Source organism: Chinchilla lanigera, unplaced genomic scaffold (genome assembly GCF_000276665.1).
Source record: "Chinchilla lanigera isolate Chin_1 unplaced genomic scaffold, ChiLan1.0 scaffold00072, whole genome shotgun sequence".
In the NCBI taxonomy this organism is placed as follows: domain Eukaryota; kingdom Metazoa; phylum Chordata; class Mammalia; order Rodentia; family Chinchillidae; genus Chinchilla; species Chinchilla lanigera.
Window position 1 is genome coordinate 3043723 of NW_004955473.1, and position 18118 is coordinate 3061840.

The window sequence follows — 18118 nt, forward strand, 5'->3', positions numbered from 1 at the left end:
TCCGGTACCGGGAACCGAACTCACGACCTTGCGCTTGCCAGGCAGGCGCTTTTGCCGCTGAGCTAAATCCCCAGCCCTAAATAGGCCACTTTTATAGATGCTGGAATTATTAAATGACAGCTTAAATAAGTATAGAGAAAATAGCTTTTTGCAAATAATTACAAATAATGAAAGTCACTTTGCAAATATTTTCTGCAATTCTGGGAAAGATGGCCCTATTCAGGTTTGTGTAGGAAGGATGGCCACAGTCGTGTTTGTCACCCAATGCAGAACATTCACAATCAAAAACAAAATTTTGCCAAATGCTTCTGCTTGTGAATTAAATTTTTCATGAACAAAAGTGGACATGAACTGAGATACCACTGTATTTACATAAAATTCAGTCTTCCTAAAGCATATTTGAAGTGGTCTTTCTATAGAAGACCCAAGAAAAGCATGAAAAACTGAAAATTTCAAACAAGAAATTTTCATACATGCATTATGTCTTTTTGAATTCATGTCCCCAACTTCTGCTCACAAACACAGAAACTTACCCATGTGTACACACACTCAAATGCAATGCAGATAGACAAAAGCCACAGGGAAATCGGTTAGAATATTAATTGAGGTAACATAATGGAGATTATCCTCTCTGTCATGTTTTAGAGCTACTTGGTTTATCATTTCTTTTCCCTATTTATGGATCATCTTTAGGAGCTGATCAGCAACAAAGCAATTTTATGAGACTTAAAAATAAACTACTAGCCAGACATGGTGTCACGTGTGTGCAATCCTAACTCTTGGGAGGCTGAAACAGGAGGATTGCAGTGAGTTCAAAAGCAGCCTGGGTTACAAATTGAGTTCAAGGCCAGCTTAAACTATAAAAGGAGACCCTGTCCTAAAAAACAAATTTATTAATAAAAAGAAACTACTATTGTGAATAGTTATACTATTGGAAAGTATCTATTATCCAATGCTGAGTAGAAACAATAGCAGAAAATTTCACCTACATGTTAACCAGGATGTCAGTGAAGAAAATAATGATGCGTCTATCTGTGGGTGAATATGTGTGTGCTTCAAGCACCTTCTATGCAAATAAGGGACTTTATTGATTTGCAGTAGTCTGTTTAGTCTATTAGTTTAAAAGGGTCAACTCTCATGAATGGTTGTACATCTTGTTTGCATTCTTTGAACACATGTACCCATTAAGCTGCCAATAGTGGTTCCCCTGGGGTAAATTCTTTTGCAGTAAAGTATTTCCATGTGACTTTCATAGATTTGTATTACAATATTTTTCATAATGTGTAGATTATATTTGTGATTCAATAACAAATGCAGAGCAAATATGTGCAAAGGTAATTTTTGGTGAAAACTTACTGTGCTGATTGATCACTTGAGACAAGTCTAAAGAATCTGTATTCCTGAGCATATCCAACAAGAAGCATGAGGATCCAACCAAGTGTTCTAAATCCTTGTCTTATTGAGGAGCATTGCTTGTGATTTCACTGTACTCTTTATATATGGGTGTTATGTCTGACAATATTGTTAAGAAGCATGTCTAACTGTGGGAAATTCCAAATGTAGGAGCCTACTCTTTAAAAAATAGTGTTTAGAATGTACTATGAAGTTTAGAAAGTATTATAGCTACCATAAGTATAGAAAACACATTGGAACACTGAACTAGAAAGGAATTTGGAAATTGTTATTTTTATTTTTTTTTTTTTATTTTTTTTTTTTTTCTCCAGTACCGGGAACCGAACTCACGACCTTGCGCTTGCCAGGCAGGCACTTTGCCACTGAGCTAAATCCCCAGCCCCAATTTTTAAAAGATATTTCATATAAGCCGGGTGTGGTGGTGCACGCCTGTAATCCCAGCACTTGGGAGCTGAGGCTGGAGGATCGTTGTGAGTTTGAGACCAGCATGGGCTACAAAGTGAGCTCAAGGCAAGCCTGAACTGCATAGCCAGATCCTGTCTTAAAAAAAGACAAAAAGAAAAAAAGTATATATTTCATATATACAACTCATAGACAAGAGTGACATTTTAAAAGTCATTATTGTTGGGACTAGGGAGTGAACCACCATTTATTTCCGTCCTTATGATTTCTCAAAAATTGAATCGTTTGCCTGCAGCAAGTATTGCTTTAACTCTCTTAGATGATAAGACATTTTGTGTAGACTAAAGATATTTCAATTTCTTCAAATTCATAAGTGTGTGGGAACACAGAAATTATATAACATAATGATGAAGATTTTGTATGAAATCACTTTAGGTATCCACTGAATTATGTTTTAAGAGAAACAAACATACACATTAATATGTGTTCATATGTATGTGAATATATGTTTAAAATTTTATGAAAGATCTTATAAATAAATAATTAAACCAACAAAATTTTACTGTTGGGAGCTTCTTATTAGGTTAGAAAAATGACACCCAAACTTTCGAAAAATGGGCTCTAAGCTCAACCACACCAGCACACAGGGTTCATGATTTCTTCTTCCCAGGTCTCCTTGTCTCCCTGCTTCAGTGTAATTTTTTTGGAACTCTTTGTAAATACCATGTCTTAGTTATGAAAAAATACTGTAAGACTGACCCCTAAGCAACATGCATACATAATAAAGTCATAAAAAGCCACTTCCCATACCAATGACATGGTAAGGTTCCTGTTTTCTAATCTTAAATCATGAAACTGACACTAAATCAGTTTCCTCGAGCTAGAATTTATCCATACTTCAGTATATTTATCACTCCAAATGAGCAATGTATAGCAAGTATTCTTGAGACCTACCTAGGCACATACTTTAGAGTTCCTGACAAATAGCAACTTCTCCCTCAACATTCTGACTTAACACCCAGGCCTGAAAATTGAGTAGGACTCCTAACAAGCCTGGGAAGCAAGCCAGATCAAAAGATGCATGTTTCTAAAACTAAATTAAATAGGAGAGGCAATAGCGGACATTCTTGTCTTGTTCCTGATTTTAGAGTGAAAGCTTTCAGGTTTTGTCCATTTAGTATGATGTTGACTGTTGGTTTATCATAGATGGCTTTTGTCAGATTGAGATAAAGACCCTCTATTCCAATTTTCTGTTGGATTTTATCATGAATGGGTGTTGGACTTTGTCAAATGCTTTTCCTGCATCTATTTTTATAGGTAAATGGGTGCAAATTAAGACCATACTCATAAGTGAAATAAATCAAACCTACATGTGTAAACATCATTTTGTCTCCCTGGTGTGAGAAATTTAAAAAGTATACAAGGTCTGAAATGTACAGTAGTTACTGTGAAATGGAAAGAAATTTTTCAAAAAGAAACAAGAACTAGGATGGGGGAAGGGGAAAGGAAGGAAGAGAAAAGGAAAAATGCAATTAATTATACTAGTAGTGTCTCTTAGTTCATTGAAAAGGAAGACTTGTGTTAATATGGATTGGAGAATTTTTTATGCCCATATTTTGTACTCTGACTACTTTAAAGATAACAACACACAATGTATTAATTGTTATTAATACAATGTATTATTGTTATTCTCCTATTATTCTGTTATGAAATATTATTCTACTTTTTTCCATTAAAAAAAGATACATGTATTAGTGCCAAGATTTGTGGTCTTCCAACCCCTTAGATGTAACCACTTTCTTTCTCCACTAGGCCTGGACTCCTGAGGTTTGCCTAGGGGTAGCTGGAGACAATTTGGTCCCAAGAGAAAATGTTGGAGATACAATGCTGACTGAAGAAAATGTAGAATTGAGAAGACTGAGTAGGTAGAAATTAAATTTTTCAACTGAAAAGACCCCCGATAAGAGTAGGTTTAGGCCTCAGTTTGATTTTAGAAGGAAACCGAAAGCAGTATCACAATAGTGGGAGCAGGTTTCTTCGAACCAGCCTCGAAGCAAGGCATCCATATTTCTTGGTGCCTTTGTTTTTGGGTCACCTCCCCCCACCCTGCCTCCTTAGCTTGGTGGGAGAAGAGGACTCAGGACAGTGTTCTATACAACTGGTGGAGCAACACTGCCACCATGAGGACATTTCTGGAAAAAGCCCCAGGGCTTCCTCCTTGAGAAGACAAATCTTTTAAACAATCTATTCTGTGGGCATGGTGAACAGTCGGGGTTAGTTAGAACTCAGTTCTTCCTCAGGCTACCTCAAGAAAGATCCTAGTACAGGAGCTGGCCGGTGGGGAGGGAAGACAGTGTGCAACTGCTGGGAAATCCAGACACAGGAAGTCGGAGGTGGAGTCCTAGTAGCCTCCCAGTGTGGGCGGGACTAGAGGAAGCCACTAACACACAAAGTACTGTTTCTCACAGTGAGAGGAAAGCTGACACGTGGTATCCGCAAGCTCTGGGTCCTGGGTGCTTTTAGTTAACAGAGCCAGAGGGCAAAGGGCAGGATAATACCCGATGGCTTCCAGCCATGTGCTCGCTGGAAGTCTCAGGTGCACTCAGATTGCTTGGAGTTAGGCCAGCACTGAAGAGAAATCAAACTCAATCAAGCCAGGAAGGATTAGCATTTCTACTAGGAGAGCAGACCACGCACAAACAGAGGGGACCAAACACCAGTGAAGAAGATCGAAGCTGCACCAACATAAAAAGTCTTTGTCTGCTGGAGATGGCATTACCTGTGACCTTGCTTCACTTCTTCACACATGGCTGTTGTAGCAGGTACATTGTAAAGAAACGTGTTGTTTTTAGAAATGCAAAAACAGGCAAAATTGAAAATCATGTGTGTATCCCAAAGGCTACTTAATAATATTTAAAAACCATTACAGCTACAGAGGAGGAAAACTTGGTGTAAGACTCTTAAGTCCAAGGGACCATTACTGTTTTAAAGTACATATTACTTCTGCGAAGGAAGATGTAAAAAGACCATTTTGGTAATTTTTTGCTGTGATTGACGTGCCTTTTATTCTCTACTTTATTATTTCTCAAAATTTCAATGCTTTGTCAGCAGCAGGTAAATTTTTATAATTTTTTTTAAAATAGAGAGTTCTAGAGTAAAATACAAAAAGCATTCCAAGCATTGATATATATCTATATGCTAGTATGCAAGGGTGCAAACTGCATAAGTTAGTGCTGAAGACTTTGTACAAAACTATGGCCAATTATGTTTAAAGGGAAACAAACATATATAAATGGCCATATCCGGTAATATATGTGAAAGCACTTTAAAAAGTTAACATTATTTTACAATAATAGTCAATGTTATACCTAGTGTGAACGTATCTTTCAAGTTGAAATTCTCAGGATATTTATGTCTGTATTTGTACTTATATAAAGGAAATGAATGAAAGATTATAACCATTTGTAGGTGGTGTGAATATAGCCATTTCAAAGTTTTCTTAGGATATACATCTAAGTGACTGAATTTGAGAAGTACCAATATTTAACTTACCTTTAAGACTAAAGCATTTGTTAAATTTTGCTCTTTATCTTTATGAACAGATATTTGAGGAGGTAGAGTGACTATTTAATTTCTAAACCAATAGACTTTTCCCGGTTATATTAAGTGCAATTGAAAAATGAAAATTGGATATATTTAGGGTATGCAGCAACATGTTTTGATACTTGCTTACATTGTAATTACTACAATCAAGCTAATTAACATATCTATCCCCTCATAATGAGGTTAACGAATTTTGCATGTATGGTAAAAACCCTGAAAACCTACTCTCTTAACAATTTTCAAGAGAAATAATAATTTCATCTTCATTTATTGAATTCTGTTTGCTCCGTAGCTTAAAAAATTTTTAAATAAAAATTTAGTATAAATTCTAATAGTGTATTTTTAAAAAGACCTTAATATAATAAAGTATAAGTTTGTAGTGCCTGTTTCATTATTAGGAGATTCTACGTGTCACCATAGAACTATTTAGGTAAGGTAGGCCTCAATATTAAAATTCTTGAATAGTAAGATTATAGGTATTTTGTGTCTTGTGTATGCATTGAAAAACATTCAGAATCCAACATTTAATGAATGGGTCAACCAGGAAGATCTTCGGGCCTGTTTTATTGTCTAAAATCCAGGTTTTGCGAATGTTTCAAGATAATTTCAGTCTACTCAGGAATCAGAAGTGCAAAACATTGGACTTAAAATGTGATGCATATATGAATCCAATTTAATTGTAAATTTATTGTAGTGTATCACCATAATTATAGAAATATATATATATGGAGAGAGAGAGAGTAAATATGCCAAGGGTTATTAGTGCTCAATGCCAGGTTTAATGTTTTTACTTATGATCAACATATGGTAATTTTCTGACTTCTTTGTAAGCACTGGTTTGCTCATGAGAAAACACTATAAGACTGTCTGCAAAGACCTAATGAATGAGTAGTACCCACAAATGTAACAGAATGCTGGGAAGCTATTAAAGGAAGGCGCAAAGGGAAGGAATGTGCTCATGTACCAATGTTAAATGAGGAAACTGTGGGACAAACTCATGCCTCTTTTGACTAAAATTCATATAAGTTTCAGTATTTCTGTCACTCCCAAAAGGGAGAGACATAGTGTGCATTTGCATGTGAGAGCTGGTTGGACCTCCTCTTGTGGCTCTAGCCTCGACTGAGGACAAAGGTCCGGGTCAGGAAATGGAGGACTTCCAGGGAATCTGGCAGTGGGACAAGTTACCCGACCTGGTGCCTAGGTTTGCACTTTTTCAGGCCCTTATTTCCTTGTTTTGGTCACTTTCTCAGCCCTAAATTGCTGAGAATTCCTCATTGAAGTGTAAAACGTGGGAAAATGTTGAGAATCAAGGGAGACTGAAGAGCAGATGGTATAGGCCTATACCACCCAGTTTGAGTAGTTAGTTGCATTTTGATTTCATGAATACCATCTCTAGTCTACCCATGCTTTACCACGTTTTACGCAAAAGTGATTACAACAAATAGATTTCCCCCAAAGAGTGCAAATAGCTAGGCTCATTTGTTTTCTGGCTCCTTTGTCTCACGGTGGCTTTTTTTTGTCCTTTTTTTAAGATTAAATGGGCGGGGGCAGAAGGGTCTGGGAAGCAAGGGCTAGTGCACTTTTCCAGAGCAATACTGCCATCAAGAGGAAGTAGTCTGACAAAACCCCAAGTCACAAACGAGAATTCTGTGAGCGCTACTGGTTGAGAAAGCTTGGGCCTTTTGTGAAGTTGAGTGGACCGTGACCCTAAGCAGGTTTCCTTCACTTGAGTCAGGAGGTCTAGACAAAGGCAGGACCCTAGGGAGGAAGCTGGTAGGAGGGTGAGGAGCAGGCAGGACTGAATGGACAGCTGCCAGGTAGGTCAAGTACAGGAAGTAGGAAGGCTCATATATGTACCCAGTGAAGACAGGGGTAGGGCAGGTCACTCAGATCCTGTTTGGGAGAGATCTGAGCATGTGACTCCTAGATAAGCCTTTTGGACAGTGAGCTGGCACACGGGGTCAGCAGTGCTCGAGAGCCAGGGTGGAGGAAGGAAATCTCATTCCAAGTGCCATCTAACAGTAGCCGACGTGCTTTGTGAAGGTGCCAGATTCATCCAGAAGTTTAGTGCCTCATTACTTAGAGCAAGGGAGGCTTCATGAGGAGCATGTGCCAGTGTACAAGCCAGTAAATTCCGGAACATCAGTAGGAATAGAGAGATACACACAAAAGAAGGAACCAAGAATGCAGAAAGCATGGAGGTATTTTCTGAGCCCAGGAAGTAACAGCTGCCTTGGCTGGGCAGCCTTTTTCTAGGGCCCGGTGTGAAGGCGCAAGCTCATTTAGAGGGACCTCCTCTTATCTCAGCTTTCAAAGGGGGCAGAAAAGGGATTTTTAGCTCCTAGATTTCCCCTAAGGAAGATAAGTCCTTGAGGCTTGGGACTTAACTGTTCACTCCTGTTAGCAAGTGTTGTTCTCTCTACCTGCTTCTTAGTGATCACACCACCACACTGCACCGGAAAGGAGACCGGTGGGGCCAAAGAGCATCAGTGAGGTTTCTTTTGCAAGACTGGTGGTGGGAAAGGACAAAGGACCCATTTTCCAGGTTCAACTCTAGCAGCAGTCTTCTTAACGCTTTGGGAAGACTGAAATCCATTCTTCAAGTCTTCATCAAGGGAGAGGGCCACACTTTCACTTTAGGGATGAAAAAGCAAAGTGTTGGAACTTTAGGATCAGACATTCTAGTAAATACAAGAGAAAAATAACACAAGAACAAACTCTTACTCTACTTTTTATATACAGGATTAATTCAAGTTGAACATGTAAACATGGATTCAGAAAATTGAATAGGCACAGTGGAAGTGTGTAGAAACCTTGAAATCAAGCAACTAACTGTGACTATCTGGAGTGATGTTTCCAACAGCTTGCCTTCCAATGTTAACTCACTCTAGTCTAAAGTCTTAAAAATGAGCAAAGATTACTTTTGAATTTTTTTGTGTGGTACTGGGGATCAAATGAAATTTTTGCAAAATTGCAAAACAACACCATCCCAATATATAACTGAGAAAATAAATACATTACAAGATGCATTTTTTCCTTACAAATTTGCATACTTCTCTCTATATGCAAATTTTAAAGGCCTTGCTTTTAATTTTTGTGAAAACAATGCTGTTTCAAAATTCTACTTAACAGAACATTCATCTTTCTGAAACATATTTCATGACATATGATGAAGTTTGTGTTATAAGACCTGAAAAAACAATAACAGAAGGAAATAACTCAAGCTGAAAAGATAGTCCACATATGTCATAGAAGTCAAAATTCTTACCAGTAAGCCCTGACCACCTGTAATGTGTACTGACAGGTGTATAATTGTCTAATAAATAGAGCAAAATGCAATAGGTCAAACACAGAAGGAATCCTTATTCTATTGAACCTCTTTTTTCCTTTTATTTTTTTGACAGTACTAGGGATGGAACCCAGGGCTTCACACATGCTAGGCAAGTGGTCGACCTCTGAGCTACATTCCCAGGCCCATCCACTGGACTTCTTGACTTACATATACCTTTTTTTTTTTTTTTTTTTTGAGACAGGATCTCACTGTGTAGTCCAGGCTGGCCTTGAACTCACTGTGTTGCTCAGGCTGACCTTGCTCATGGCAATTCTCTTGCCTCAGCTTCCGGAGTGCTGGGATTGCAGGTGTGCACCACCACGCCCGGCACACATACCATTTCTTAATTGCTATATATTTACTCCACTTAGTGATTCTTTTCAAGGTGGATTTTAGTCTTAGGATTTGATTGATCATAAAGGAATGCTATGTGATTAACTCCTAAAGATTATAATGTTTCCTGTGAATAGCTAATGCTATTGAAAATTGTCTACTGCCCAAAGTTGAGTCAAGAATTCATGGCACCAGGGGCTGGGGACTTAGCTCAGTGGCACAGCGCCTGCCTGGCAAGAGCAAGGTCATGAGTTCGATGCCCAGTACCAGAAAAAAAACAACAAAAAAAAGAATTCATGGCACCAAACTCCATGTATAGTATAATCAGGATAGATTTAAAGAGAAGAAATGCTAATATTTACTTTGTGTGTGTACGTGCATACATGTTTCTATTCATCCCTGTGCTGAGGAATATGGAGAGTATATTGATGAGATGTAATTAAATCTAAATGAGTAACATTGCTCATGAATATCTGTGTATCACTTTTACACTATCTAAACCAATGTACTCATCAAGCTGCTTGTAATGCTTTCCTCAGGAAAGTGGGATCTGGGATGTAGTGCATCCATTTGTTCTTTTCAGGGGGGTAGGAGGAATGGAACTCAGGACCTCGCACTTGCCATATCCTGAGCCATATCCTTGGCCCCCCTTTGTTCTTGATAAATTGTATATTCTTTTTTTTCTTTTTTTTTTTTCTGGTACTGGGACTCAAACTCACGACCTCGCACTTACCAGGCAGGCTGTGTGCCACTGAGCTAAACCCCCAGCCCCAATAAGTTGTATATTCTAAGAGCTTCTTTAAGACCTGAAAACATACTTGGAATTTGACAACCAATCCAGAGCAAATATGTCCAAAAGTAATTGTTGGTGAAATTTGATTTATTAGCCATTTTTATTTTAATATATTTATACCTCTAACTAATCATAGAAAACAGAATTCAAGAACCCCACATTTTAAAAGTTCATGTCTATGAGAGTGGGTATTACTTGTGACCTCTCTGCATTTATTTATTTATTTATTTATCTATTTATCTATTTATTTATTTTGTCTTTTGAGACAGGATCTCACTCTTTAGTTCAGGCTGCCTTGAATTCACTGTGTAGCCCAGGCTGGCCTCAAATCTGTAGCAATCCTCCTGCCTCAGCCTCCTGAGTTCTGGGATTACAGCCATGTGCCACCTACACCCAGCTTCTGCATTTCTTTGTACATGGTTAACACATCTCACTATTTTGTAAACAAGATGCTTAATTATGAGAGATCCAAAAGATAAGAGGCAGCATTAAAAATATTACATAGGCCAAAGAATAATTAGTTAATTATGTTTGCAAAGACCTCAAACAGTAATGAATGGGAAAAGCATGCCTGAACTTTTCAGGTATTAGGTAACCAGGATTTTAGGTATATAAACATGATAATTTTTTGACAGACATTTTTAAAAAGTTATTTCTTCTCTTTTGGGTTGAGATTCCATTTATTTTTTCACAGTTTAATTCTCAAAATAGGGGCAAGTTACCAACAAAGTTGTTGCTTTTGTAATTACTTGGAGGAAGTAATTCCTAAAATAAAATATAAAGAGATTTCCAACTAGGGAAAATATGTTTTAATATGGAAAGATGCAATTTATATAGATAGTGCAGAAGAATTTCTGTAAAGCTACATCTACTATGAGTCAAATTATAATTAAGGTGAAATAAATGTGCATATATATGTTCATAATATGTAGCATGTAATATATTTTACATATTAGTATATGAAAAATATATGATAATATACAAAAATATATTTTATATATTTATATATAATATATTATATTTTATTTTATTATATATTTATATATAATAAAATAGATATAATGTATAATAAATGGAAAACTAAAAATCATCTTTCATGATGATTTCTTTACTAAAAATGAGAACTTGAAAATTTTATATAATTTTGTTAAGTTTCCCAGGAAGCAGTAATGAAAATTTCTTATCCAAATAGTAATGTGCAAACATTCATTTTCCATAGAAATGTATTGCTGTGTATCAGTGTAAATACAAGACTCTGTTTATTGAAAGGACTAGAAGGGCATAATCCAAAAGGTTATCAGTGGTTTTAACAGGTTTTCTGGTAGTGCTTTACTTAGCGGACGGTTCTTTATGAAGCCTTGCCAAGTGCCACATTTTAGTTCTTAATGAGCAAATGGTTTTAAGATTTAAATTAACACAAATGTCTACACACCCAAAGAAGTCACAGAAAGTAGTTGAAGTCCATCTATTGGTATAGAAATGTCCTGTGTGCCAATAGTAAACGAAATCACAAGACACAACTGTTGAGTAACCTCTATTGTTTTTTTAAATGGAAACATGGTCATGCTGTGTTGCCCAGGTTGGGCCCAAGCCATCCTTCTGCTTCAGCTTCTTGAGTAACTGGGACCATAGGTGTACACCACAGTGCCTGCCCAAAATTAAATTCTTATAAAAGAAAATATACCCTATAAGAGTGGGGGTTCAGGTGCAGAACTTGTTGGCATACATGGAGTACTACTACCCATGTGAGAAAGTAATTTCATATGTCCTGTGGCCTTCTTTTTCATTCTTGTGAAGACTTCTTGGTTAGAAAGGTACATTGGCCAGAAAAGTCGAGCAGGCCCTAGCCCCGAATTGCCCCCCTCTGGCTTCTCTGAGTTATTCCAGGAGCTCTGGGCAATGGCTCCATGCTGGCATCGCATAGTTTTTCCAGGTAGGAACTGGCTACTGGGGAGGCAGGAGGGGCCCCGGTGCTGCCGGGAAGTCCATGCCCTGGGAATTGTGGCGTGAGACTTTGGTGGAGGAAGCCTTTCAGAGCCCTGAGCAAGGCTGTGGCCATTTGTCTCTGTGCCTGCCTGTCGGGATAAGGCAAGCCAGTTCATCCAGTCCTGGACCCATGAGACCATGGCTCCATGTAATAGTGACACAGCACATAAAACAGGCTAACTCAGTCCCGTAACTTAAAGCAGTGTATGAGCTTACTTAGACATAACAGAAGTCTGGGTCCCATTGCCTTGAGCAAGGAGTGCAAACAGAGAAGCACTGGAGGCCACCGTGCTAAGCCAAGAGGGGCCGAGTTCCTACTGGAGTAAAAACACATATATAAGGGCCAAAAAATCCAAGACAGGCCACAAGAAATTTTCTGAGCCCAGAGACAGCAAAGACAATGGCTTATATCTAGTTCTAATGCCTAAGATAAAGACTTGTCCCCTAACAGAACTCTGTTCTCTTGGTGAAGTTGATGGGGAAAGAGGGAACTCATCTCTTACTTGTTCTCTGAGAAGATGCTGAAGTCCTTGAAGCCCAGATGTTTTCGTACCTACAGTTGCTTCAGAAAGAGTTCCAGAAGAAGCCTGACGAGTTGGGCATTGTGTGCGTGGCGAACATTCTCAGAGCCATCCGTCTTGGTCCTGAGTTGGCGAAGAGTGAGGAATTACTTAGGATTCACTGTGCAAATGAGAACCATTCTGGCGCCCATTCTTCTACTTTCCTCACTCGATGGACACTGCACCTCTTCAGGTGTTGAGACGATCTGAGGGATGGGGATATAGTTCAGTGGTAGAGCGGCTGCCTAGAATGCACAAGGCCCTGGGCTCCATCCCCAGCAACACACACAAAAGGCGGGCAGGGGGACACAGGAAGAAGAAAAAAATTATTTTGTATGCTTGGATTTCACTTTTCTGTGGTTAAAAAAATCAATTTCTGTTATATGGAAACCAATACAAAGGGAAAAGGAAGTAAACAGGTCATTTACATAGCAGAAGTTCCAACTGCTTGTTATAAATGAAAAGATAAAATTTACCAGTGTTTAGGAAGCTGTCATTGTCAACAAACATTCTTAATACATACAATATATAAACTATTTTAGCCTGTGCTTTAAAAAAATTAAGAACTAATAAGAGAAAGATTCCATTACCTAACATCAAAAAAAGGAAGATAATGAAATTCACAAGAGGTCTAATAGAGAAGATCCTAGAATCTCCAGAATGTTGATGAAAGGGATGTCACGATGACAGGTAAGTCCAGATACAAGGGAAACAGGACATATTGCAGACGAGAAAATTCTGAAATAAATTTTGCCAAGAAAATAAAAAATTGGGGTAGAACATCTGTTCAGCATGTGCAGCACCCTGAGTTGCAGCCCTAGCTTCTATTTAGGGATATAAGTTAATAAAAATTTTACTAGCAAATTTTCCAAGTATGGTGTTATGTGCCTATAATCCTGGTACTTTGGGAGGCTGAGGCAGGAGAATTCCAAGTTTGAGCTCAGCCTCAGTAACTTAATGACTTTGTGAGTGCCTATCTGAAAATAAAAAAAAAAAAGGTCTGGGGATATAACTCAATGTAAAGGCCGTGGCTTCAATCCCTAATATCACCGGAAAAAAAAATTAGCTCAGATTATTGAAAAGGTTCTAATCCTGGAAGGAAGGAAAGGCAAGATGGTATAACGTTGTTTGTAAAGGATTGTACAAGTAACTAACTCTTTAACATGTGTTCATGTATAATTTTGATTAAATCTTTAAAAAAAAAAAAAAAGCCTACATACTATGCCCCCCAGTAGGGCACGGTGTCTCATGCCTGCAATCTCAGCAGTGCAGGAGGCTGAAGCAAGAGAACCACAGGTTTGAGTCCAGCCTGGGCAACGTAGTGACTTGGTGAGACCCTATCTGAAATTTTTTTAAAAAATTTAAAAAGCTAGATGTGCTCTTTTTCATGGCACCTGGAGGGCGATCAGTAGCTTCAAGATGAAGCTTGGGCCTGGGGATTTAGCTCAGCGGCACAGCGCCTGCCTGGCAAGCGCGAGGTCCTGAGTTCGATTCCTGGTACCGGAAAAAAACCAAAAAACAAAGATGCAGCTGAACATCTCCAGGCACTGGCTGCCAGAAACTCACTGAGGTGGATGATGAACGTAAATTTTGTACTCTCTATGAGACGCGTACGGCCACAGAAGTTGCTGCTGATGCTCTGCGTGAAGAATGGAAGGGTTGTGTGGTCCGAATCAGTGGTGGGAACAACAAACAAGGTTTCTTCATGAAACAGGGCATCTTGACTCATGGCCGAGTTCGCTTGCTGCTGAGTAACGGCATTCCTGTTACAGACCAAGGAGAGCTGGAGAGAAAGCAAAAATCTGCCCAAGGTTGCATTGTGTATGCCAATCTGCGCGTCCTCAACTTGGTTACTGTAAAAAAAAAAAAAAAAAAAAAAAAAGGAGAGAAGGATACTCCTGCATTAACTGATGCCTCTGTGCCTGGGCACCTGGGGCCCAAAAGAGCAAGTAGAATCTGCAAATTTTTCAATCTCTCTACAGACGGTGATGTCCGCCAATATGTTGTCAGAAAGCCCTTAAACAAGGAAGGTAAGAAACCCAAGACTAAAGCCGCCAAGATTCAGCGGCTTGTTACTCCACGAGTCCTTCAACACAAACGCCGCCGTGTTGTTTGAAGCAGCAGCGTACTAAGAAAAACAAGGAAGAGGCCACAGAATGTGCTAAACTTCTGGCCAAGAGAATGAAGGAAGCCAAAGAAAAACGCCAGGAACAAATTGCCAAGAGACGCAGGCTATCCTCTCTGAGAGCTTCGACTTCCAAGTCTGAGTCCAGTCGAAAATAAAATGCTTAACTGACAAATAAATTAGATCTGACCTCAAAAAAAAAAAAAAGCTGGATGTGATGTTTAACTCCTGTAATCTTAGCACTCTGGGAGACTGAGGTGTTGAGCCCAGGCTGGACAAAATAGTCAGGAGTGGCTTAATGAAGACCCTGTCTCAAAATTTAAAAACATGAAAAGGCCAGGGGTTACGGTTCGTGTGAAAGCCCTGTGTCCAATCAATCACTAGTACCACCAAAAACAAAGCAGAAAAAAAACCAAAAACCCTTTACATACTTGTAGACAGGGCTCTAAGAGAACTCCCATGGCTGCTTTTTCTGTATAATCCCCTACAATTAGGTATAGGTAGCACCTGTAAATGTGGTATAATTCTGTAATAGCATATGGCAAAAGTGGTTTTTGCAGATGTAATTAAAATCCTTAATTAGATAACTGAATTGGTCTAGAGGGAGAGTGTCCTGGTGGACCTGATCTAATCAGGTGAGCCCCTTGAAAGAGGACCCGGAGGTCAGAGATTCTGTCAGGCTGGCCTTGTGAATTGTATGGCTGCCAGGAAATGAATTGTGCCAACCGCCGCATGAGTTTGGAAGAGGACCTTGCGCCTCAGATGCATCCTTGGCCTGGCCAACACCTTCCTTGTAGCCTTGAGACAAGCACCTAGCTGAGCTGTGTGCCGCCTCCTCCAGACGCACAGAGACTGAGACGATGATTTAGGCTATTAAGCCAGTTCAGCACATAGTAATTTATTTCAATGCATGGGGTAGTGGAGAGAGCCTAGTACTGAGACTGATGTTTGTGCTCTCTCCTCCCCAAAATTCATATGCTGAAGCCCTAAACCCTGGTGTGATGGGATTCGGAGAGGTTTAGATGAATGTGATATCTCTGTAATGTAATTTTTGCACTTATAAAGAGACAAAGGGGCCAAGCATGGTGGCATACACCTGTAATCCCAGCACTCAGGAGGCAGAGGCAGGAGGATCTCTTTGAGTTCAAGCCTAGCCTGAAATGTGTAGTGAAATCCTGTCTCAAAAAGACCGAAAGAGAGACGGGGAGAGAGAAAGAGACAAAAGAGTGAGACCTTTCTCTCTACCGTGTGAGAATACCAGAACTTTCCCCTTCTGAAAACCAAGTCCTCTCCAGGAGCTGAATTGCCCAGCACCTTGATCTAGGTCTTTCCAACCTCTAGAATGATGAGAAATACATTTCTATTGTTTGAAAGAAACTTAGTGTGTGCTGTTTTACTATGACAAGCCAAAGTGGTTAAGATACCTAGAATAAACTGTACAGAAATAGGAAACCTGATTTACCTGAGAAATGATGATGTAGGAAATTCAGTTTTTAAGTGTTGAAGAATACTGGCCTGTAGAGGAAAATAAAATACTAAACTGCAGGCCTGTGAATTCAGTGTGATGACATAATTGGAGAAGGAAATAAACAAAACAGTGTATTTTTGACAGGGAATGTTTATGTACGTTAGGACCTCCACGTTGAGCCTTGTAGAAAGTGTTTTGAGTCAGGCATGGTGGCAAATGCCTGTGATCCGAGAACTGGGGAAGCTGAGGCGGGAGGATTGCCACAAATCTGAGGCTAGCCTGGCCTGCATAGTGAGTTCATGGTCAGCTTAAATTATATAGGAAGACCCTGTCTCCCCAACAAAGAAATGTGTTGAGATGAACACAGAGACAAACTGGTCATGATAGATGGTAATGAATGACTAGATTTCCTTTTGAATGTATGAAAACTTAGGCAGAAGAAATTGCTAAAAGAACTTAATCTACAAACTGATTTTAGATAAGCATTTTATGTTTTTATTTCATACATTTTTCATTAGGAGAGTTTCCTACCAATAACTGTAATATTTTTCATGATAAATCTAGTGTCACTTATGGATTGAATTGCATACCCGCAAAATTTGTCTGGTGAAGCCCTACCCCAGTGTGGCTGTATTTGGACACGTTTCCTTTAAAGAGGTAGCTAAGCCTCCAGATGTCACGGGTCAGGTTACCCTCTAAGAATAGGTAAGAAGAATTTGTTTGTATGACTTGCAGCAGCCATGCTTCCAAGGGGTTTAGGCTAAATGAGGTCGTAACAGTGAACCCTTCACCTTGTAGGACTGTCGTCCATATAAGAAGAGAAAGAGACCAGAGCTCACTCCTCTCCCTCCCTTTGCATGTACACAGAGGACAGGCCATGCGAGGACACAGTGAGAAGGCACCATCTACAAGCCCAGGACAGAGGCCTCACCAAAAACCAACCTTGCGAGCCCTTTGATTTGGGATTTTCAGCCTCTGGAACTGTAAGAAAATAATCTTTTATTGCTTAAGTCACCTGGTCTGTGATTCTTTTAAGAGCAGTTTGAGCGGACTAATATATCATCTACAAATACTGATGAGAAAACATGGAGGGTTGACTACAAAAATGTGTCTGTTAGGAAACCTTAAGGAAACTGTACCACAAAGCAACAATAGACAACAGTGTGTCTCTGTTTTCATAGAAATTTGTTGCACTCCTTATGCATGAGTGAAATAATATTTTAGGACATCAGATTTCCAATACACAGCTCAGCGGTAAAGTACTTCTCAAGTAAGTATAGGTCCTGAGTCCCACCCCCAGTAATGCAAATATATAAACCTAGTTTATGAGTGAAAATTGTAAAGGTACATAAATTATATAATTTATAAAATTAGGAAAAATAATTCATTTTTAATTCATAATCTCTTCAGATTTGGATATTTTGAAGTGTCATGAGTCACCCTTCAATATAGGGGGAAGTAAAGCTATGTAGTTAGGAAAAATTTAAATTTTGAAAATTATATAGTGCTTTGAACCCATGTAAAATAATTATGCTAAAGATACAGGAAAAAATTAGATTCAGTATGATCGAACATGTAATTTTTAAAGCTCAGGTATATGAAAAATAAACATGGCCACTAAGTAAATGCATTTCTGTTGGCAGAATTATGCTAACATGTGTAAGAACACATTACTAAGCAAATATGTATGAAAAGGGTCATTAAAAATGTACATAAAATACCGCTTGGGGTGTAGCTCATAGATAGATCATTTGACAATTATGGATAATGTCTGGGTTCTATCCCCAACACCACATATACAAAAAAGTACATAAAATAAAATAAGGCCAGGTGTGTTGGCACATGCTTGTAATCCCAGCACTCAGGAGGCTGAGGCAAGAGGATCGCTGTGAGTCTGAGGCCAGCCTATGCTACAAAGTGAGTTCAAAGCCAGCCTGAACAGCGTAATGAAACCCTGTCTTAAATAAATAAATAAATTTTAAAAATGTAGTTCTCCCTGAAAAGCAGATCTTGGAACCAAGGTAAAAGTTCAAAATACAGAGAAGAATGTGATTGAAATTTTAATAGGATCCAATAATATGTTCCTAAGATCCACTTGAAACAG

The 18118-nt window shown here is 38.9% G+C and overlaps 1 pseudogene; it reads left to right on the forward strand.

Annotated features, from left to right (window-relative positions):
• Positions 1-13104: 13104 nt before the first annotated feature.
• On the forward strand, positions 13105-15023 carry LOC102023902 (annotated as a pseudogene).
• Positions 15024-18118: the final 3095 nt, after the last annotated feature.